The sequence below is a fragment of the Synchiropus splendidus genome, chromosome 2, assembly GCF_027744825.2.
Source record: "Synchiropus splendidus isolate RoL2022-P1 chromosome 2, RoL_Sspl_1.0, whole genome shotgun sequence".
Lineage (NCBI taxonomy): Eukaryota > Metazoa > Chordata > Actinopteri > Syngnathiformes > Callionymidae > Synchiropus > Synchiropus splendidus.
In genome coordinates, this window is record NC_071335.1 from 22,461,274 (window position 1) to 22,485,102 (window position 23,829).

The 23,829-nt window shown below is 40.8% G+C and overlaps 1 protein-coding gene across 7 annotated transcripts in view; it reads left to right on the forward strand.

Moving 5' to 3' along the window:
• The first annotated feature begins 12,720 nt into the window (after positions 1-12,720).
• sgms2a (sphingomyelin synthase 2a) overlaps positions 12,721-23,829 on the forward strand; it is a 34,166-nt gene continuing 23,057 nt past the window's right edge. For 5 of the 7 annotated variants that reach the window (XM_053856595.1, XM_053856604.1, XM_053856599.1 and 2 more), the window contains exons 1-2: positions 12,970-13,076; positions 15,305-15,398. The gene's annotated coding sequence lies outside the window, so the exon portion shown is untranslated. Of the gene's footprint in view, positions 12,742-12,969; positions 13,077-15,304; positions 15,399-23,829 lie in introns of those variants that run through there. The other 2 variants (XM_053856596.1, XM_053856598.1) reach the window with 2 other exon arrangements.

Below are 23,829 nucleotides of genomic sequence, written 5' to 3' on the forward strand. Positions count from 1 at the left end.
TGCGACTCAATTTTCCAAAGTCTGTGGCACATAATGGAAGCCTTCCTTCATGTGGAACTGGGACAGAAGTTTGACAACAATTTGAGATGCTTATGTTTTTAGGACTTTTCAGAAGCTCATGTGGAAACTGGGGCGTATAAACTTTAAATTGAATAACTACGCACTTCGAGCAGAGGGACAGTGAAGGCACAAGGCTCCGTCTCACGTTGTCTTCCGAGGACGCTTCTGCCTCTTTAATTAACCGGAGTGTTTGCTCCTGGACTGTGTGAGGTAAAGCCGCGGGACGCGAAGGCGGAAACAAACCAGCCCATCAAAGGTCCGAGGTGGGTCCAGGGTGGGAATCGAACTAGTCGTTGGCTGGAACACATGGTAAATCTTCCCTTCTAATCAGGTGCCAAAATTAAAGGTCAACATTCAAATCATTTCAAAATGAAAAACTTCAACTGTTTGTCCTGAAACAGCGAGACAGCAACACGGCGCTGAAATACATAATGCGGCTGACGCCTCTTGCGATGATGATAATCTGAGTTTTTCTCATGAAGGGATTCAAGATTTGCTGGTTCAGCGCAATACAATAAAAGTGTATGTATGTGTTCCATTGGAAACAGTTCCATCCATTTTCATAAAAACTAAATGATACTGCAGCTTTCATTGCTAATAGAGTAGTAGTTACATGTAATGACATCATTATTATGTTCTGCTGCTGTAATGTATTGGTAGTAGTATTTATGCAACTGTTTCTTTGCAGCTTGTGCAACTGAAGATTAAAACCCTCTGAGAGTCCTTGTCAAAAGTCCTTGACACACATGGCAGACGTGTCTATTCAGGGCCAGACTCTCGGCTGGGCTGGGATGAAACCACTATACCTGTAAAGGCTTCTGACCTCAAACGTGATCCATCAAAGGCTCGATTCAAATTGTCAACTTCCTTTGTCAGCGACAATGGACGACCAACTGAAGTGGGGAGTGGGAGGAAGTATTGGACTTGTTTGATGTAACAGTAGATGCTTGGAGGTGATACTGTTTTAGCCACCACCTTTGTCAGCCAGTTTTACCTTGAAAGCCTCTCATCAGACAGACAATGACATTTTTAAACCATTCTTTGTTGCCGGAGAAGCGGAAGTTTTGTCCCCCCCCTCAGGGAGCGAGCTATGTACGAAATTGAGTCGGGGCTAATTTGATGTCCGTTTGAAGAGCAGCGGAGTAAAAGAATTGGAGGAAAAACGTTTTTTGGTTTAGTTAAGTGTTGGTCAAATATCTAAAACATGAAAAATGTTGACTTTTCCAGCAAGTTAGGAGGGTTGCTGCGAGCTAGTTTTGAACAAAACAGACATTCAGAAAAATGAGTCACGTTTTGTGCGGCAAAGCTTCTGTTGTGTGAGTGACTTGAACCAGTCAAAATTAGCCAAATAAAGGTTTTTAGGTCAGCGTGATGCTAAAGAGTCATGTTTGGGCGCCCATATTTTTCACCGCTACTGTTGTTCTATTGGTCTCTATAATTAAGTATGTTAATACTGTTGTGTCGTTCAATTATTTGGATTCTTTTGATCAACTTAAATTGATTCTTCTCAGTGTAAAATTAAGCCAGAATTTTCATCGTGTGATGGTTCAACGGCATCACCACCACGGAGCTGTCATCATAGTCAACACGCTTCCTTCGGCAGGTTTTCGAATAAGCTAAGTTTTTGAATAAAATTAAGTATTCATGAGATTGTGTTTTCTTTGTATCACATGAATGATAGATGTGGAGAAAGTGAAGAGCCGTGACTTTGACCACCAGTGTGAGCCCAGGCTAGCTTAGCCACAATGCTAACAGTTGCTAACATAGCGATAATGTCGTCTCCTTAAACTGACAAATCTTCTCTTTTCATAATGTCCAGTGTGAAGGAAGTTGAAGACAAATCGTTAACACGAGTTTCAAAACCCAGCTGGTATCAGGTTTGTTAGACCGTGATGAGTGAGTTTTCTATACTTCCGCTGCGTAGCTGAAGTCACACATCCCCCAGTCTGGTCGTAGTCCAGCTACTCAGCTACATGCTAGCTTAATCCAGCTATTAATACAACAATTTCTCTCCAGTATGCAGACTAAGCTGTTACGTAAATGTACTCTAGTCAAGACTTTCACCCCAAAAACAAATGATTCGTACACCGAAATACACAGTCATATTCGTTTACTTGTCACCATCTTCAGTGAAAGAGTTATCTACACAGTTTTACACGAATCCATCAACAGTTGAGATGCTTTGCTACACAACAGTTAGTTAGATAGCTCACACAGTAGGATTCTCAGAGTAACTTTATTTGAGGAAACACAACTCTAGACCGCGACCAGATTTGAATAGGTGAAAATGTAGCATTGATTTTAAGAGATTTCTGAATTATATTGAACAATATAAAATCTATAAATAACACCTATATTATTGTACTATTACAACATTGTTATTGTTATTGTTATTGTTATTGTTATTGTTATTGTTAGTGTTAGTGTTAGTGTTAGTGTTAGTGTTAGTGTTAGTGTTAGTGTTATTATTAACAGAGTAAGTTCATTCAGATTCAGTATCAACAGCACCTCAAATGATTCCAAAACTGACTTGGGACACCACCAAAATTTCACCATCTCATAATCAACAGTTACTGAAAACATAGCTGAAATCTAGTTTTGGACTTATTTAGTCATCCGTCAGTTAGACATGACTAGATGAAGGTAAAGTCCTGGCCCAAACATTGTTTTGAAAGCCTGCACAAGGTTCAGCAAAGACGATGCACCCGGGTGTGCGTGTTCTCTGAGTCAATGTTTTTCCTAGTAAATACTCCAAATGTTGTATAGATTTCACAGTGTTGGAAAAATGCAGCAAAACAAAGGCTTGGATGGAGAATTTGATATGATGTTGTGCGAGACGGTGCGCAATCCTACTGTGATTGGATCTTAATGTGACATGTAGTTCAAACAAAGCCGATGAAAAACACAGGAATAAAGTAAGTTATTTGTATGCCAGGTGTAAAGTGTGCGACATATGGAGTCGACTCTGGCAAAATGTTGTTTAATAAAAAGTCAACAGCAGATGTATTGACCGTCAAAGTTTCCGTTTGTTCAAAGGAAAAAATTCCTTGTGGGTGAAGATAGTGTCAAAACTTCCCCTGTTGCAGACGGCAACTGCTTTCAATTACTGCATTACACAGCCCAGGAGTCGTCTTGACCACCCGCAAAAACCAAGTGTGCGTTTGAGTCAGATCACCAGCTTCTTCTTTACACTGTGAATAACTCAGTTCCCTTGAAAACGATAGCGAGCAACACGTCGGGAAGTCGTGTTGTTATCATGGCGCAGCCCACTCAAGGCAAGTTGCCATCGTTCTTGTGAGTCACACCAAACATGCACATGGCCACGACTCAGACGGGATGATAAACAAATGATCCAAGAGACTGTATATTCACTCTTGGCAGATCGGGAGGCATTAGCCGCGTCGCCGCGCGCACATCTGCACGCCGACACGGCACATGCAGCAGGTGGTTGAAGAAAGCTACGGAAAGAAATCATCTCTCGTGATCTGGAAAGAACAAAACAGGGCGCCGTCGATGATTTGTTCACATTAAGAGCTGTTTCCTGGGAGGTTTTGTTTTGAATAATTCATCTGAATCTTGACTGAAGTCATGGAGAAGAACCATCATGTGGAGAAACGTGGGGATTTTCCTGTCAATATTCCTATCAAGATGAAGTGGATGACAGGCAGGCCCTGCATATGCTAACAATTATGACACAGCGTTTTATAAGAAACAATAACATTCACTTCAACTTGACTATACAAAACCCAGAAAGCTAATAATATGCATTTTTAATACATATAAAATGTTTCAGACAATAACCACCTTTAAGTACACAGTGTAAATCCAGATCTCTGCCAAGCAGCTCACTTTCTCCAAGCATATCGCCATATATATATATATATATATATGTATATATATATGCTGGTTTTGGACTCTTGGTCTCCAATGAGATCATTACTTGCGCCAGAAAACTGCTACTTTCAGGGTGCAAATTGTCCTGAATGTAGCACGACTCTACCACTCTATCAAATCCTTCAAAATATCCCTAATCCCAGATGGTAGTCAAAGACAACTTGCTTATTATTTACCATATGAATCGAGTGCTGTAGACTATCGGAATGAGAAAAAGCCTTTTTTTTGCTGTAGCACTTTTTTATTGCTTCAAAAAAAAAAACACTTGGAAAATGGTTGCTCTTTCTTCTCTGTCCTTCGACCAGATGTTTGTATGAGAAGAAGATTCTTATGAATATTTTTTTGTATAGGTAACCTTTGTACTTGTGTGAGCACCTGCCCCCGAAAATGCCCGGTCACATGCCAGATAGATAGTTTAATGAATTTCATATCGACACATAAAAACTGCCAAAGTTTAGCATCGACAAAGCATCAGACACTGAAGCGATCATAAGGTATGATTTGCTACCTTCTCTCTCAGTACATATCACGGGTTTTCACGATGGTTATGAGGCACAAATGTCTTCACAGCACCAGTCTAAGCCTGAAAAGACAACTTCAGTGACGTCTGATTTTTATTTCACACTTCAAACAAACCAAGAGGAAAATGTATGTATGACTAATGGTAACAATATACATGTCAACGGAAAGAGGATAATAAAACAAATATTTCACGCCTTTGCTGAACACAATATCTGTCTCACATCTTTGCAATATCTGTCCTTTATTTTTTTCCACCTCAGGCATTGCTGTTCTTGTTCTGTTCTTCATTGCTCTTCCAATGGGCCAGAGAGTATTAGCGATGACAAAGTTAGACACGCAGATCCAGCAGATTTCACGTAGCTTTGTGGAATATTACTTGCACTTTGATCATCTCTTGACAGCTTCAAATTCTATTCAGTCATATTTATTTCGGTCGGCGTGGCAACCGATACCGTGGAGCAACAGTTACTATTCAACATTGTTTTCAATTGAGTCCATTCTATAAGGCATTAATATGCAGACGTTTCCAGTGACTCAAAGTTTACACTGGAGACGCTTTCCAGCTGAGACAAAGGGCAGACGTTGGTGGAATGAAGAGAGCCATTGTTCACATGATCCCATTGACGGCGGGGTCACGAACTCCTGATCAGAATCTGCAGCTACATCACTTTAATCATACGTCCAGCACCACTTTTCAACTGCGCATTCCGGGAGGATGAACCGGAGGCTCTCATTAAGAGGACATGTTGCTGCGCCACCATTCTTTCATTTCATCAGGAAGATGGATTGGGCCGTTTCACAGAGCGCCTGTCCTTCTTCTGGGAACAAGCATGCGCCCTGTTATGGCCGTTAGCTGAGTTTGATTATTTAATCGATAACAATGAGCTTCCTCTGGCAGGAGATCAAAGGCATGAAGGCCTTCGTGGTTTTGCTCATCAAGGACTTCAGACTCAAACGCTGCCTGGAGCCTTGGGGAAGTGACAACAACATAGAGATGTCCTGTCACTGCTGCAACTGAAAGACAGCGAGAGTCTACAGATGTGACAAGTCCTTAATCTTCTGCTGTAATTGAACGCAGCTATCACTGTGAAATCATTTGCATGTCGGTCTGGCTGAGAGCAAACACGATGACGAGGGAAGGAGTCTGAAGTGCGGCTGTGTCAACAACACAACAGAACAACAGACTCATTTCCCGCACAATTTATCCTCATGGCTCAAACAGTAGCATTTTCTCACTGTTTAGAGTTTTTTTCTATCTCACTTCAAGCTTGAATAGACCATAGGTTTTGACTTGGAAGGCTGGGTTTAGCCCCCGGGCCTCAGGTTTGACACCTGTATAAGCAATGCACGGGCTGATACATTTCTTTAGCTACTCTTCAAGATGTGTAGCAGTACAATTTGAACTCAGAAATGTAGTAGGATTGTGCACATGTGCAGTGTATTTGATGCTGTATTGGAACAGGTAGGGAACACAGTGATGCGCACAGGAAGCTGGACAAACTTACCGGCGATGCCACTTTCTGAAGGCTTTTTTTCTTCTCTATATTCCTGTTTTTGCTTGTGTTTCATTCACTGTCCTTTGAAAAGTGTCCTCACCGCCACCCAGAACCTTCACCCATCATTCCCAAAGGCGTTGGGTCAACCGTTTGGGCTCTGATTCGCCTTGTGCCTTCTTAGTTCCTGGGCATGTTACTCAGCACCACGTGTATTTTTCATCTGGTTCAGGGACCGTGGGATTGATGAACTTCATGCCTTGCAGGACAATTTCTTGCATTGTTACTGTCTGGAATCGCTTGGGCATTGCCCTCTTTAGTTGGAACTGTTGTGACCGATTCTGCTCTCTGGTATGTGACCCACTGATTCTTGTTTAAAAAAAAAAAAAAAAACTCTCATATGAGTGTTTGCCTCTGCTGCAGAGGTTACTTGTGACAAGGGTTTCTTTGTGGCATCTCTTTTGGCTTTTGAGTGGACGAGGTGCAGGAGAAGCATCTTGAATGAGCAGTTTCACTTCATCCTGCAACAGTGGCAAGCAACTTCCCAATGCAGGGTGACAGATCCCCCTTCTTGTTGTGCATCGAGGTCAACGTTTCACAGCCTTTTTCAAAGCCTCTCCACACCACCCTTGTGAGACCTTGGCCCAAGCATCATTGTGCTTTGTCAAAACTGTTGAAAATACCTTTTATTTTGTCAATATTTTTAACAGTTTTCAGTACAGTCACTTGTCTATGAATGCGGCCTGTTGCTGAAGACAACTAATTTGGGGACAGAGCTTTCTCTGTATCTGGTCCCCAACTGTGGAACAAACTCCTTCCAGATGTCAGAGCTGCACAATCACATGAGCACTTTAAATCCAAGCTGATGTCACATCTCTTTGCACTGGCTTTTAATACAACCTGAGCCTTCTTTCTTTACTGTTTTTATTGTATCGCTTTTACATTATTTTGTGTTCTTTTATCTAAGGTTTATGGAAATGTTTATTTTAGTCCTGTATCTGTAGTTTTATATTCCTTTTTTTATTGCTGTATGTGAAGCACTTTGGTCAGCACTTGCAGTGGAAATGTGCTCTATAAATAAAACTGACCTTGACCCTGACCTTGTTGGGATGCCACCAAAACACAAGTCAAATTGCCAGAATTTCAATTTTCAGAACCTCTTGGTATAAGAGTTGTCAATCGCACACACTGAGGTTTACTCACTTTAATAGTCTATTTTAACTTGCGGCCTGACACATGGTGAGCCAGGAGTGGGTGCACTTGGACGGGGAACGATTCTGTGGTCGAGTCTCCAAATCAGATTAATGGTGTGTCTAACCATCGGCACCATAAATGCCATGTTCTCGTGACTTTTCAAATAGACTCTCGGTTCAGTATGGCTCACCAGAAAATTAGATAATACCCTCTTTGGGATTTTAGTGGCACATTTAATGCCCAGTGCTCCACAGAGGGTGCGGATAAATGTAAGCTTTATTATTGCCGTTGCATCACAGCGAGCAGTGTCGATGGGTTCTGACACTAATAGTGTTTTAATTGAAGCCAGCACCGGCCGCATATACACAAGCTCCGTTTGCTGGATAATTCAGACTTATATTTAGCTCTCCGTGTTGCAGTGCTGCGTCAAAAATGTCTGCAATAGGTGGAAAGAGGTGTGCTTTGTTTGGTTTGTGCGCTTCACTGTGACCTTCAGCTGTTTACACATTGGTTAAAAAGACGCTATTCATGAAAGCTATTTAGCTTCAGATGAGTTGAATGTGTACAATTACTTTGACATTGAGGGGCACCTTCACTGGTAACATGTCATAAAATATATATATATATTTTTAAATAATATGGCTACCACTATCTATAAAAAATACTTTTTTATTCTGATACTATTTTTCTTTTTAAATGTTGTTGCTTTTGTTATAAGGCAGCTATGCTAGGTTTTTAGTAATGATTCTTATGATAATTATTAATAGTATGATTTTATTTTCATTGTTTTCATTCAGAGTGGATTTTTTTTTTTTTTTTTTTTTTTGCTCTATAAAATAAAATAAAAGAGAAGAAAATCTGAAATCATGAGATCTATTTTGCCGAACAATAAAATTGGGCCATTTACAAAAAAATATATCACATAATAATACATTTATGATTGAAAAATAAACTCGGATCCAATGCACAATACAAAATATTTAACAATAATAATTATTATTATTGTTATTGTTATTATCTTTTATCTTGACTTACCAAAGTTCTCAGTAATTCTGCAGAACTTTTGATCATGGCTTGAATCTCTTGATCTCCTCATCTAAAACGGAGCTTCTTTGTTGTTCATACGAGCAGATGTGATGACATCATTTTTCTTGTGATCACCAGCTATCAGTGTCACCGCCTCGTAGTAGATTGAATGACTGCCACACAATGCTTCATTGTTCCAAAACCTGGAAGGCTGCTCCAAGAAAAGCTCTGAAGGTGTACCGCTTTTAAATGTAATATATTTCAATAAATCCATCATTATATACGTCAATGCTGAGGAATTTATCTCAACATCCCACTTTGGCAGTGTCTGCCTTTTATGAAAATTACAACAGCGAAAAATTTACTCTCATATTTACTCTGATATTACCATTATTTATTGATGCTTATTTGTGTCTTATTGGACGTTGTGCTTTCTCCATGATTTGGATTTCCTTTATACAAATCATAGTGTTGAACTATCATTGATGACATCAAAGTGTGATGTGACCCCTAATAAAAATTTGCCCACTGAATCACATCAGAGCGCAGCTTGAGAAACGTTGCCCTTTTGGGCATTTTGTCCATGACCCTAGCTGCGAGTTATGTCCCTTTGAGGAAATGTATCACGACTGACAGCCATCTTCCTCAGTTTAATAATCCAGTTGAGAGCAGTGGACCCTTGGTCTACGACACTCATCGCAGAGAAGCCAGTAAAGAATATCAAGGTATCGTACATTACAGCTGCATGTGCCGCTCCATGATGGTTTTATGAGTTGGATGTGTTGAGCCACATGTTTCAAGGTGTTAACTTTGATCAAGTGAAGCTTGTTTTGTCTCTGTCTCCCACAAAATCCTCCATAAAAAAGGATGAATCCCTTTTGCTGTCATGTGTTTTCAATTTCTATTTCTACTTACAAGTGATTTTTACGTGTTAACAGGTGATAGTCAAGATGGCAAATTGGACACACTTGGAGCAGCCAAGGTGAGGATATTGGAGTCAACATTGGGTGTGAAATAAGGAGATCACAAATGACTTGTTTAATGAGCTTATAGTTTCAGTTTTTCATTACGTCTCCAATTTGAGTAAACCATACCTGAACCACCTTGTTTTCATTTTAAAGCTGCAGAGTGGATATCAACTGGGTTGGACTCTGTGTATGTCAGGGTTCATTTAGCATTGTAAACATGTCACTCAACTTAAACATCAGTTGACCAAACCTCTCACACAGAACTTGCTTCAACAGAAACATATCCTTTATTGATTTTTTTATTGGTGCTTTATGGCTCTAACTACTGTTGCAGTGCATCATGGAATGAAAGGCCTTTTGTAATTCTGCTATCAAGTTTGGTCAGGTTTAGAGTGTCAACAATTCCGGTCAGTTTACTTCTCTATAAATGGTGTAGTTTGACTCTATTTATCCTGAACTTGACTCCTGTTTGATGCATTGGAAATTTGGTTCCATGGTGACACTATGGTACTATTGTTTCTCTTATTTCCCATCCCTTACAACCTGCATTATATAAACACAAGACAATAAAACACTCGATTGTTTTTGTCCTCCTTTCACATTTAGTGGAAATGTGTCAGTTCGTCTACTGAAAAAAAACATTTCTTTTTCTTTTTTTTTTAATCACCATCATGATTTCTTTTGAAGATAAAACATCAAAATATTCTAGATGCGTCACCGTTTGATCTCAGTTTGTTGGAAAAGTCCCACACTTTGGTCCCGTGAGAGAATTTAGACTCATAAACACTCTCTTCAATGGACTTTGCTGTTCAGGAACTGAACTCAAGTGTTCGCGGATGCAAACAAGACGCATGAAAGAAATCCTTTTTTATTATTTCTCTGGAAGACTATTGGGACATTGGCAGGCACATTGTGGTCAGAAAATAAAAAGAATGGTCGACATCCGCCAGGCCAATCTGGCAGTGTTGCAATACCAGTTAATTGAAACAGCAACCAAGACGCAAAACCTCTGCGTCATTTTTTTTTTTCCCAGACGTTTTCAATCTGTCTAATGACAGTGACGCTGCAAGATTATTTGAATAAAGACAACGCTGCAGAATAAAGATTTGGACGGCGGTCGAAACGACAAATGGTTTCAGGATCTCCATGTGTTAATCATGTGTACTGCGTCTCCTGTTTTTACTTGACTGTCTGTGTTGGCGCCAAAACAGTCATGGCTCCCGGCGACGCCACCGGTTTCAAACAATCTGTCCACAGAACGACGGTCTAATGAATGGATTAAACCTCGGACGAAGATGAAAAGGTCCGTCATTCGTGCATGGCGGAGGAGCTGTGACAACTTTGAATACACAAACTTCAACATGCTCGTCTGCATCTGCTCGAGTTTGTTGAAGCCATTGTTGGAGCTAATAACTGCCACGTGTCTCATCCTCATACTGGGGAGGACTAGACAACCTGCTCGACGAATTAGAGATAAACAGGAACCACGTTAGGTTTGTGAGGGTCAGGTCAAACTAAATCTAAAAAGAAGGCCAAAATGAAAACTGAAGCACAAAATGTCTGAATAAAAATAAGACAGAAGAAGTCAAGAAAAAATATAATGTGATAAAATAGTAAATTCACACGAAGAAACTAGTGTCACTAGTGGACAAGTCGCTCCATGTGAACACCCAACCTCCGTCACTAGAGAAAGCCTGCAGGCCAACAGGCAGTATACACACAAAATAAAGCAAGAGGATCCTGACAAGGCTCATTTTTACTTCAGTTCAAATAAAAATTGGACAATAGTCCCGTTCATATTGATTCATTAATATATTTATTTTGGGCAGAAAAAGCTAAATGGACTTGAATGAAAGTTTTGTTGTGGACATTTGAGGAGAAAACAGTCTTTAAAAAAACTAAAATATGAAAAAGGCAGCTGGATATTCTGCAAACAAGTGATAATATAATAATAATTTCACAGTTTCTTTTCATTGTCCGGCTCTCAAGTGCATTTTTATTTTCCCTTTAAGCGTTGTCTTTATTTCATTTTGTTGCTATTCTACGTTTTTTATTGACTTGTGAGTGATGTTCCTGGAAAAGCAACAACAATGAGTGGGACATCCTTGGCAGGGGTAACAACATTACATTTCTGGGGAGGGCAGGATTATTTACATTTCTCATAACAAGCTAGAAATCTGAATTTCCTTACATGTCACATTGTATATATCTAACAGCAATATAATACATTAGAATTACTCCTTGAAGCCGAGCTTCACAATCAAATGTAAATGTGCTCTCTTTACTGCAGTAAACAACTTGAAAGAACTCTGGTTCGCATAGATCCACAAAAGAGTGTTTACACGCCGTATAATGTGACAGTTTGTATTTACGTTAAATGTTCGACATTAAGTGCTTGACTACTGGAGGTCTTATCCTCCAGCTCGAGACCAACGGTATTATTATGTTAATGTTCTGGCTGTTGCAAAACTGAAGAACAAACTAAGCCGCGGGTGCCGTATTCCGACCGCACAGGGCTGGAAAAATGCCTGCCTTTAAAGAAGAACTGTAAACACAATTACGTTTTTAGGCACATGGTTCACCTTGATGTCAGAAATTAGTTTGAAGAGTTTGTTAGAACTGCGTTTGTTTGATTCTCAGATACCGCAGAGCTGGTGGGGAAAATGCTAGAGTTGTTTGTACAATGCAGTTTTGTCTTTGATTTGCAATTGTTGCACGCGGACTCTGATGTCATTCACTTCTTTTGTGTAATTTGAATCCATTGGGTGATTGAGGGCTGCCCTTTGTCACCGGTTCTGTTCATTACTTTTATGGACAGAATTTCTAGGCGCAGCCAGGGAACGGAGGGCATCCGGTTCGGGGACCACAGAATTTCATCTCTGCTATTTGCGGACGATGTTGTTCTGCTGGCGTCATCGGACCGGGACCTTCAGCATGCACTGGGGCGGTTTGTAGCCGAGTGTGAAGCGGCCGGGATGAGGATCAGCACCTACAAGTCTGAGGCCATGGTTCTTGACCGGAATAAGGTAGTTTGCTCTCTCCTGGTCGGTGGAGAGTTCTTGCCCCAAGTGGTGCAGTTTAAGTATCTCGGGGTCTTGTTCTCGAGTGAGGGAAAAGGGGAGCTTGACTCGCTGGAGAGATTGTCTCCGGTCTGGCCTGGGAATGCCTTGGGATCCCCCGGGAAGAGCTGGAGGAGGTTTGTGCGGATCGGGAAGTTTGGGCTTCCTTGCTCCGAATGCTGCCTCCGTGACCCGACCCCGGATAAGCGGCAGAAGAAGGTGAAGGTGAAGGTGAAGGGTGATTCAGGTTATAAAATGCGCTACCCAAAATTAATAGTTATTAAAAAAAATTCTGCAATAGTGGAGCTGGCATTGCTAAATAGGATATTCCACAAGTCAAAATAAACCTGCACATGATGTTTTTGTTGCACCTATCCTGATTTCTTTGACTAATTTTGTCATTTATTAGCTTTATTTTACGGCATTTGTCAGCTTTATGTTGTACGTTAATATCGTCGTATTATTTTTTGACACCTGAACGCAACACCGCTTCCCACTCGTCCTGTCAATCTTCGGCGGCAACAGGTGAGTTTGGAAAATGTCTCTCTTTGTTTTGGTTCTACTTTAGCGTTTCTGAACAAGTCAAATGCATATGTGTTTGTATCAGTTTCTTTTGTGATGTGTTCCGTTCCAAAGTTGGTATTTGTGAAGCCGTTTCACTCGCTAATTGTTGTTAGCTAGCTAGCTTTAATAAACCTTTCATGCGCTCTGTGCTACAAAACAGTGAAGTATTTGTGTTACACTGTTTCACAGGGGCAGTGAAGTCAATGTGGAATTAACATGAAGCTCAAACTGAGGCTGACCACCATCCCTACAGAGGCGACTTTGACAGAGCTTTGCAAAGTTTGTAGTAACTGGAGGTCAGAGTTCGCAATACTATAATCAGCATTTACACGAATTACACAATGAAAAGAGGTTTTCTCCAAAAATATACACTAGAATGTCTCAACTCAGTTATGTGAGACACTACTTCACTTCTTCTACCAGGATATGAAGTTTTGACAGAGGTTTGCAAACTTTTTAGGTCACAAGATCACAATACTGTTTAGATGAATTACACAATGAAAAGAGGTTTTCTCCAAAAATATGCAGTAGAATGTTTCCAAACTCTGTCTTGTAATAAACACCACCCTCTTCTGTCAGGATATGATCTTGGTTTTGACAGAGCTTTACAAAGTTTTTAGCAATTGGAGGTCAAAGTTCACTACTACTAAAATCCGTATTTAAATGAATTAGAAAAATGAAAAAAAGGAAGGCAGGGATTATGTTTTCATGCACAGAAAGAACCAAAAAGGCTTCATTCGATTCATTTTATTTTGAGTTGCGGTCTTCCGGACATTTCTTCCACACTGGCTCACTACTAACGTAATGAATTTTTTTGCTGCGGATGCCGTGACTCCAGTAAACAGATGGCAGTGTCTCAACAGACAGGCCGACCACCAGAAATCCGTTTTTTGGCAGGTGTAATGTTTGTTTTCTTCGTGGTAACTATCTTTTTAAAGCGACAACAGCTGTAAATGTGTGTAAAGTTGTTTATCATTCTTTGGTGCTGAGCAGATCCTGTAGCTGTTTTGAGGTGTTGCTGTCTTTCTTGAGGTCATGACACTATACATGGTGGTCAACAGCTCTTCAAAAGCCTGTCATGATGCATCTTTTTCAAAGTCAGTTTTCCTCCTCTGCCATTGCTTATGAATGTGATCTTTTTGATTCGTCGTCCATCTGCAGTGTTTAAGCCCCAGCAGGCATTGATAATAGCTCAGGAACATCACCTCACACCAGAGAGAGAGTCGAGTCTGCACTTCATTTTCATCTGTTCAGGCTGGTGATGGTCATAGTATTTGACTGGTGTCGTACAGTATGTGTGCCATGACTATAGGTTCTGACGGCGTATTTAATCTGTCTTGGGGCTTTATTCTATTATTGGCGGTAGCATGAGATCTGAACATCTCTACAGGCGAGTTGTGTCGGTTCACATGCCTCCTCAGTCCCTGTATCCATGCGCAGGAAATATAGTCCCTTACCACCGCAGTGATGGCAGTGATGAAGCCGCTGCCGTCTATGTGCCGCGGATGCAGTGCCACAGAAAGATCAGCCGTGCTCCCGGTTTAAAAACGCTTTTCAAAACTAGTTTTGAAAACAGCCTTCAGCATCGAGACTCCTGAATAAACTCGGCAATGTTCTGAACTTGAATCATGAACTCCTCACATCTTTTATTCAGTGCTCAAAATGCGCTGTTTTCGCCCACGCGCCTGAAGTTCCGACACCACAGCTGGTCTCAACAGTTGCTTCTTGATTCCAGACCTCCAGGAGGTCGGCTCTGTTACCCGAGCTTTGGACACGCGGGTGAAAACAGTGCATTTTGAGCGCTTTAAGGACAAATAAAAAGCCTCTGATTTCAGCTGCAGTTCCACAAACTTTTTGTCATGATGTTTCGCTCAGAATTTTCCAGAAAACAAAACCACAACACTTCACATGTGTATAGGCAAGGTATGTGTCATGAAGAAAGACTTTCTTCCTCAGTGGTGGACTGGCGCACATCACAGTAATGTAATGTTTATTCCTTGGTCAGTTTGAAAAAAAAAAAAACATTATTATATATTATATATATTTGTATGATATATTTTGATACATGAAGTCACAACTGAGTATAAGTCGCAGTACCAATGACACTTTGAAAAAACTGCAAGTGATATACGGTAATTGTAGATATATCTGAAACTTAAAGAGTTCATGAAACATCAGCCCTTTTCTTAGTCTCCTCGTGGCGTGTGCTGCGGAATGAACAGCCTTTTCCAAACAGCTGCTCCCCGACTCAGTTTGGTAGTCAAGGATAATTGGAAAGAATTGCAAGTGCATGATTGTGATTAGACCAAGACATGGATTAGTTAGTTCCCCCATAAAAGTGTTTGACACTATTTAATGGGACGATGACTCAAGCGTGGCACAGATTGATTTTGGGAGCTTCCATGCAGATTTGGGTTAAAAAAAAAAGAAGAGTGAGATGTGCAGAAAAGTGAATTGAGCATTTGTGCGACACTTGTTACAGGTGGGTGTTAATCTAATCTAATCTAATATATCTAATCTACAGCGTTCGTGATCGCCAATGGGAAAGTGTCTTCTTTGCTGAAGAATTAGTCGGTCTCAAATAGCAGTTCTGCTCATCCCGCCCCCTGCTGGCCAGAGTGAGTACAAAACAAAAAAGTGTATCTGTTACCTCCACCAATGAGGTTCCACCGTGAGCTCAACAGACTGTCTTGTGTGAACCTCTTGCCATCCGATGGAGCTCATATGAATTTTAAATATGAATGATGTAAGTCTAAGTATATAGACAACATAGATTAGATATATATTTATATTAGATATAGACTTAAATCTGGGGTGAAAGTCACAGTATGGGTGGCAATGGGCTGCACTCTCTGAGTGCCTTTCTAACTTAAAGTGTTTATAGGCTTTATAGGTGAATTCCTGTTGCATGGTGAGATTATATATTGAAATAAAACATTATTTAGTTTTAGAACTATGCCTTCAAAATAAAACTGAACACTGTAAAATTAACTATATAAAAAAGTTTGAAGAACATCTGAACGTTTTGACTGAGAACTACTCGAACATTCTGTAACTGTTTTTCTTCAAAAACCCGCAAGCCAGTCTAACATAATTTAAAGTTCCCATACAGATCCCAAATTCAAACTGAAGTCCTTCCTTGTACTGAGGCCGTGCTTAAATAAAGACACAGGCATTGCTAATTCCTGGACGTAGATATGTCAAGAGTATTTAAGTTTCACAGCAGCATTCACTTGAAGAAGACAGTGAAGTATCTATCTTGTTACATGTTGGCATCCCGACACACCACATCAGAGAGTAATGACCCCCCTTAGGATGCTCATCCGATACTGTTGGTTTTCCCTCTCGGTGCTCCTGATGGTTTCCTCACAGGAATCTGTGGTGCCATGTGTTGCGCAAGACATGCCTCATTGCCTCTGTTAATGAAAAGAGCTAGTTAATTCTGAGAGTTGCGTTTGAAGAATTCACTTATTTTACCCCGACATGTTTGGAATAGTTGCTTTCATTTGTTTTAAAGCTGTAATATATATTCATTGGTTGCAGCCTCTTCCCAAGTGTTCAGTAAATATCTGAATATATTCCTGTGATTTCCTTCAATGTATAGTGGCTTGGCAGTCATGTGGTTCAAATGTGCCCAATGTTGGGCATAGTGAAGTGAAGTGACATTACAATAGCAGCCGTGCATCAGCACACTCTGTTGCTGTTTGTGTTTGCAGCAGCTTCTCTTCTTCCACACATTGTTTTCCAGAGCGAAGGATAAGGCCTCCAGTAATCACCGCAACTCATGATCAAAGTGAGAACGATGTCCAAGCCAAACACAAGTGTGGCATCGTATAGCAGGGCTTCGGATGATACGGGGGAACTTGAGATCGCTTGAGTGCGCCGTGCCAGGCGAGGGTTGAAACCTCATCAGCAAACGTTGTGCTCGCGAGCGGGCTGCTAGTCAATCACGGCGTAATTACGTCTTCATCTTCAAGCAGCAGTCGTGAACTCACAGTGAACTGCAAGAGATGATTTATCACTCTCAGAACTTGATAGGGGTCACCAGAATACAGTCTTGAGCATGTCATATAGACTATGAACGCAGAAAATATGAGCAGATCCATAAGCTCTGCATGTCTTTATTCCTCTGCCAAGTTATGTTTTAGAGCCACTTGGTTCCTCGGACTGATATTTGATGGATAAACGTGGGACTGATTTACAAAATACACGTACAAATATATGAAGATGCAGCTGAAAAATCCTGGGTAACTTGGCTATATAATTTCAGCAGGTGCGAGAAGACAGTTGTTATGAGACATGGATCATATTTGTCTTGCTGTTCCCTTGGATCTGAAGTTCTGTACTATCAATCCAGTCGCAGTTGAGTTCAAGTCCGAGCAGGATGGTTGTCAACAAGGCTTTCGCTCTCGATCACCCGGACCAAAGAGAAACGTCACTTCATTCTTCAGACTCGCGCTTCTCCTTCTGGTTTGAATCTTGGTGTGGAGGGATTTATATTACAGCAGGTCAGCGACCTCAAACACACGTCAAAGCTTCACGAGAACATACGGCTACGAAAGCGAGACAATCTCACGTTTTCCTGACATTTTGTATCAAGAGTGAGAAGTGGTTGAGGGCGAAGATTTAAAGCGTCACTTCCTTTCATGTCAGAGGCCTGGTGTTTGGTTATAAGCGATAACATGATGATGGGAGACGTTTTTTACCTGTTTGATGGGCATTTACTCATATGTCAAGATATTTTGGCAAAGTATTGATGTTCGGGAGGGATTTCTAAATATCACCACAGACTTGAGTTTTTCTTTGATTGAATGAACATTAAACAAAAAATAAATTGCACATTTATTTATTATTTTTATACTTCTTAAAATTCTATTAACTACTTCCTGCACTCCCATAAAACAGGTTTCAATATTTTCTGTTATAAGCCATTATATATTTTGTCTCAATATATTCGGAATAAATTGGTTTCTATATATTCAGATTGTATTGGTCTCATCTCATTTGTATATTATGACTGGACAGTAGCAGTATGATGCCCAGCCATCGTCATTGTTGCTTGAGAGATGAGGAAGAGTGTCCCCAGTGGATCAGACTAACATCTGTTGAAGTTACAGTATGTGATAAATTACATACAGGAATTTACTTCCAGTCCAAACTTCACACTTCTCTTTTACAGTATACCTTAATCTCTGACAGTTTTCAAGCTAGAGCCCTTTGAAATAGTGATGTCACAGTTCAATATTTCATTGAAAAACCTAAATTAAAGTTAAAGTACCCCCATCTGCTTTATTTTATTTTTTTTGAGAGGCAGTGGGATGTTACTTAAGTCACTCAGATGCGAGTAGCACAACTCACATTTGGAGTTACCGTGTCTTGTCAAGGAACTGCTGAAATAGATCCACTGTTTTTTGGGTGCACAACATAAATCTATTGTAAAGTTATGATTACATTATTTAGGATACATGACTGCTATATTCAGATATTTATTATATAGTTGGATTATTGTCAGTCGACATAATGAATATTGTGGATGAAGGAACCACACCAACTAAAATCATCTATTTATGAGAAACAGAATGTGGTTATAAGCTGCCTGGTTTGACCAACCGGAATGCATTTTATGACGCTTTAATAAGCCTGCACTCAAAGGACAAGCTTGTCTGTCAACTCTGCTTCACCACAATTTTCCATTTCGCATTGTTGTTACTTGTACGTCTCTTTTCTTCACAAACAGTGTGAAGCCCATGTTTCATTTAATCATACTCGTACAAACATTTCAATCTGCTCCATGCATCTCACATCATGAGACATCATGTGTATTTTCGTTCATATGGAACGTAGAAACATGTTTGCGGTAGTTTGAACTAGATCGCTGCAGCTAACACTTCTATTCATGCGTTGTTTTAGGAGATGTTTATCTCTAAAATAAAAGGTCAAGACCCACAAACATAATAGTCCAGTAGTCCTTGTCAGTTGCTGAAGGTGTCGCGGCATCTGTCGTGTGTAGATGGCGGTCTCATCAGAACGTTCCGCCGCAGTACCTGCATCTCACCGACACGACAGTCTATTAGCCGAGTTGGGCTAGTGAAATGGACTTTCTGATCGAGAATGAGTGTTTGTCAGTGGATTCTTCACATCATGCAGGGTCCTCCTCATCATTATTTCTGTGTCTCTGCATGTGCGATGTGTTGGAGTTTCAAGGGGGAAGTAGCAGAATGGCTGTGCACATTGTACATCTTTAACAGTCCTCCTAAAGGGTCTTCCTTAAAAGGCGGAGTCTTCTTCAACTGACCGTGAGGTAGACTGAGAGTTAAGCTTCACAACATGTTGACAAAAACAGTGGGGAAACTCCAATGACTGCGTGAAAATCTCAGCATTGGAGTAACATCTCAGTGTAGGGGGTGAAAATAAGATGCTAAATACAGTTTGATGCATGAAGAATTATGCACCTTGCCTTAAAAAAAAATGCCTGCACCACAAAAATAGTTGCACGGGATGCCATGTGCACCCATTATTCTGACGTGAACTGAATAAGCAGCTTAACAGTGCTTCAATGTCACAACACCAAAGCAAGCATATAGTTTTGGCCTGAAAATCTATCCAGAGAACCTTTAACTGTGCCGTGTGTACAGGCTTCTGAAAAAAAAATCCAGCAAAATGAAGAGAGAAAAACTGGTTGGATATAAATGTCCCTTAATTTATTCCTCATATTCATGTGGTTTTTTTTATATTCATTAGTAACACACTTTAAAAACCTAGGTGGCCCACCATTGTGAGTTGTCTGCAGGTGAAGCGATGACTACAACCGTGATAAAAAGTGGCACTTCTATTATAGCTCTCGACCTGAAGACCTCTGAGTGAAGAGCTGCCCCTCTGTCCTTGAACTAGCGGAGCCATATTGAGCGCACGTGTCTGATGAAAAAGCAGTGGAAAACCTGAGCGATTACAAAAACATGTCAACATTCTAAAGACCATTGAGGGCTAATGAAAACAAATAATACAATTTGATCAGTTTAGCCGATAAATATTTACCGTTCGGCCAACAGATTGACATGAAAGGACAAAAACGGAGACAAATGTGGGCAGAAAGTAATGAAGCCGTTCATTTAGTCAAAGAGGCGTGCAAGCAATAGAACAACTTTTACTACTCATCTGTTCCACAGTAGGTTTCGCTCCATGAGAAATGATTCATTATTTTTGTTTTGTTCTTTCCAATAATTCACCAACATCGTGTGACCATTGTCTTCACTAAATTGTTTTCAAGTAAAGAGGTCATTTTTCTTTCCCCATTTTACTCTTGGCTCGCCTGAATAGTCCTGTGTCTGTGAGGCGTCTCTGAATGCAGCTCTGCCCAAGGTGAAGCACCACCTTGATCCTCTAGCCTGCTTTATGGGGCATTTTTTGTTGAATTTATCCTTAAGAATGAGTTGTAATGACAGTGCAACATCATTGGCGTCCTATGCTAATGTAGCATGACACACTTCTTCGGGGTTCCGTGATAGGGAGAGCGAGCAACAGCGCCCCAATGCTGAGAGAAGTCCTGGCATGAACCCTGAAGACACAATAATTTATGGCCTTAATGCGGTGTATCTGAAAACAACTGTCACACTGATGTTACACAGCTTAAATGGAGATCCCCTCTTTCATGCTTCAGATTGACCATGAAGTTCCTCTTGGGAGCTGAGACTCATTTTAGATGGTTGTCCAAGCTTGAGGTGGGATAGAAAGGTGGGTGTAGTTTTATTCTTAGACCACAACTTTTTTTTGTAACAGGTACCAAAGAAGATATAAGTGAAGTGTGAATGAAAGTATCACCATAAAATGTTCTAAATCATTTTCAAAACTGCTTCAACAGGTGCTTTCATGAATAGTTTTTACTGTTGGGGGCGCCATCACTTTCTTTATCATTTTTTCTTTTCAAGAACTCCTCCATAGTTGGTAACTATCACAGATTTGCAGCTGTCAAGTCAATACAGTGACACACTACTGCCACCATATGTGGCTAATGTATTAAAACTGAGCGGCCCAAAGGTGTAAAACCAAAAAAACTTTTTGCGACCCTCAAGGAAGCACTCGCGGCCCAACCATGGGCCCCGGCCCTATGGTTAAGAATCACTGATCTAAACAACCTACCCGTCTCTCTTTCTGTCTAACCTCAGCATCAGCCCAAAAGTCATCGCATCTCAACAGCACTGCTGTTGTTCTATTGTTAAAGTTATTGGAAGGAGTCTTTGGTTGCTGTTTCAGTTTGGCTCAGCATATTTATATAATTTCAATTTTCCTGTGGTTTGGTGACAGTGTGCCAGCATCGCCACGTACAGGCCTGGCACATGAATGCACAGTTTTCCTGAAACAACTTCTATGTTTTTATCGTTTGAAATATCATTTTTCAAAAAAGTCATGTCCTTTTTACTTTTGTTTCCATTTTCATTTCAACTATTTTGGTGGCTGCTCAAAGTCAAACCTCATGTATTATCCATTAGTCCATTTCAGCCAACTGTCTCTTCATCTGGCTCTCATTCTGGCAGATTTATTTGGGAACAATGTCTTGTTCCTGACAGACTTCGGAACGGCAAATCAGTTTTTGACTAGACGCTAGAACACCGGGAAATAATTTACTGAGCTTTATTTAAAAATCAACCCTTTAAATCGTGTCATCCTTTTAAGATGTTTTTCAAGAGTGCAATTTCACAAAGAAAATCATGCGCATTAATATTTTGGTTCCATATTAAAATGTTCAAAAGGATTCAAAGAAGAAAAAAACCACTCTAGTGAGGAACAAGTCTGAATTAAATGGACTGAAAGAAGGTTTTGTACTCTTGGCGTGTGAGGAACATCATTTTCTGTTTTTGGAAATTGGTAAAGTTTTGTCCACCAACTGCCAAGCAATGTTGCCACTGTTTGACGATCGGACTGCTCCACTGCTGTGTCTGGTGTTACATGGTGACACTTTAATTTGAAGTCAGAGTTGAAGCGGCACGTTTTGATCTCATTCAGTGGCGTTCCAGTGGAAAACAGGAGTAAAGAAATCTGGCTTCTTTGGGGCTATCTGCCTAGAAATAGGGCGTCTAGTTTAGAGAAGCGGGTGTTTTCCAAGATGCCCAGGAACTTTCTGACTGAAACTCTGGAGTGTTGCTTTGTGACAAGGGATCTGGTCAGTCGAGGAGCTGTCGGAATCACAGCAGAACCTACCTTGTGTTGGCTGTTTTGAAGCCAAGCATTGCAGTTTTAGTGAGGCTAGGTCGTCTCACGATTGTGGTCGCCTTATCTTTAATTTGCTCTGTACACTGTGAATCTCACGCTGGATTCACTCTCACCTGACTGTAGGATCAAGCTAAATAATAAGGTGTTTCATTGTTCTTTTGGCCATACACGCCACAGCTGTAAACCCCGGCGTGAACTTGGAGAACTCACGTTGCGGAGGGTCTTTATGTGAAGGATGTGACGCACTTCCAAGTCATCTTGACAGCATTTCTGATGAAGAGCCTTGAATTCCTCATTTTCTCAGACTTCTATCGTGTTATAAAACAGATGCTCTGCTTTGATCTGCTCCAAAAAGAATCCATCCTGGATCCTTCTGTCTGCCCGAGGTGGTGTCCCTCTGGCATCCTCTGTCTTGTGTTTGAAAATCACAGGGAAAGTGTGATCCTCTTGTAATGATGCATCGACAGCATGTGGCAATGTGCGAAGAAGGATTTGTGCTGTTTGTTTAACACGGATTATCAGCACATCATGACAGCTCCATGGGCCTGGGTGAGAAATAAGTCACCACAGAAAAGGATATTCTGGCCTTAAATGTTTTATCTTCTGTTGCTTTTTTGATGAACGAAAAACTATGAATGTCAGTAAGAAGGTAATAGTGACACTAAAATTAATCCTGTCATATTATTGTTGCTAAAACTTTCATGTGAAGTGGCCAGCCTGAGTGGCACAGCGCAGAACTAACTCGCTGCTGACAAGCCCGGTTCTTACACCAACTCATATCTCTGACATATCTAATCTAATTCAAGCCAGGTGGGAGGAAATTGGAGATGAATGCAGCTGCAGTCTAGTGGCTGGACAAGTCACTGGCTTGGTATGAGGCGAGCATGTTAGACTGGGGAATGTCGTACATGTGTCAAAAAAAAATCTAGTGATTTTATCACCACATCCCTGCTGGTCGCAGGACATTGTTGCTTTTCTCTGCTGTACTAGTCATTCTACCCAACACTATTTTAGTGAGAGCCTGGAGCGTCTTTGTGGCCTTGCAACTACTTTTCTTAGGGGGTCACACCCCCAATCTTTGTGTCATGTCATGTATGTGGTCTGCAAGCCTTGTGTTTGAGTGTGGAACAATAGGTAAAGTAACTAAATGCGTCCAATGTAGTCGGATATGGAATCATCTTTTGTCAATAGTCTATCCATACGTCCTGGTTTCTTGGTGCCGATTCCCACCTCTACATTGGGTGAGAGGCAGGAGACACACTAAGGTAGCTTTAGCATGTAGGAGAGCCTCAGTGTAGAACCACTCCGCTGTGAAAGACACCAGTCGAGGTTACTGGGGCGACTTGTTCAGTCCAGGAGTGGTCTACCTAGCGGAGGCTTGGGGTCGGGATTGAATCTCACATTAAGTTTGGAAACATCTCCAGATTTGTCAGGAGATATCGGAACAGAAGCTCCGTGGCTAAGTAGAAGACCTTATTCTTATCTGATTCTTCATCTTATTGGGACATCATGGATCAGATTAGTATGGAAGACCTTGTTGCAATCTGCACTCATCATCTTAGAGGGAAGTTCCAGTCTCGTGGACAAAGCTGCAAACTACAAAAGGACGCACAACTGTTTGAAGCTGTACCAAGTTCCCAGTGTGCTTGCCATTTCAGGTTGAACAAAATCTGCTGAAAGGTAGAAGAACAAAGGCTGCTGGCAGGTCTCTTCATTAGATCTTATGAGGGACAAAAAAAAAGTATTGGGGGCGATTATTACAGTTTGCTTTAACCCTAAACTGTCTCCTGCATCTGGAAGCCAGCTGCAGCGCAGGATCCTTCTTTACACTAAGGGAGTGTG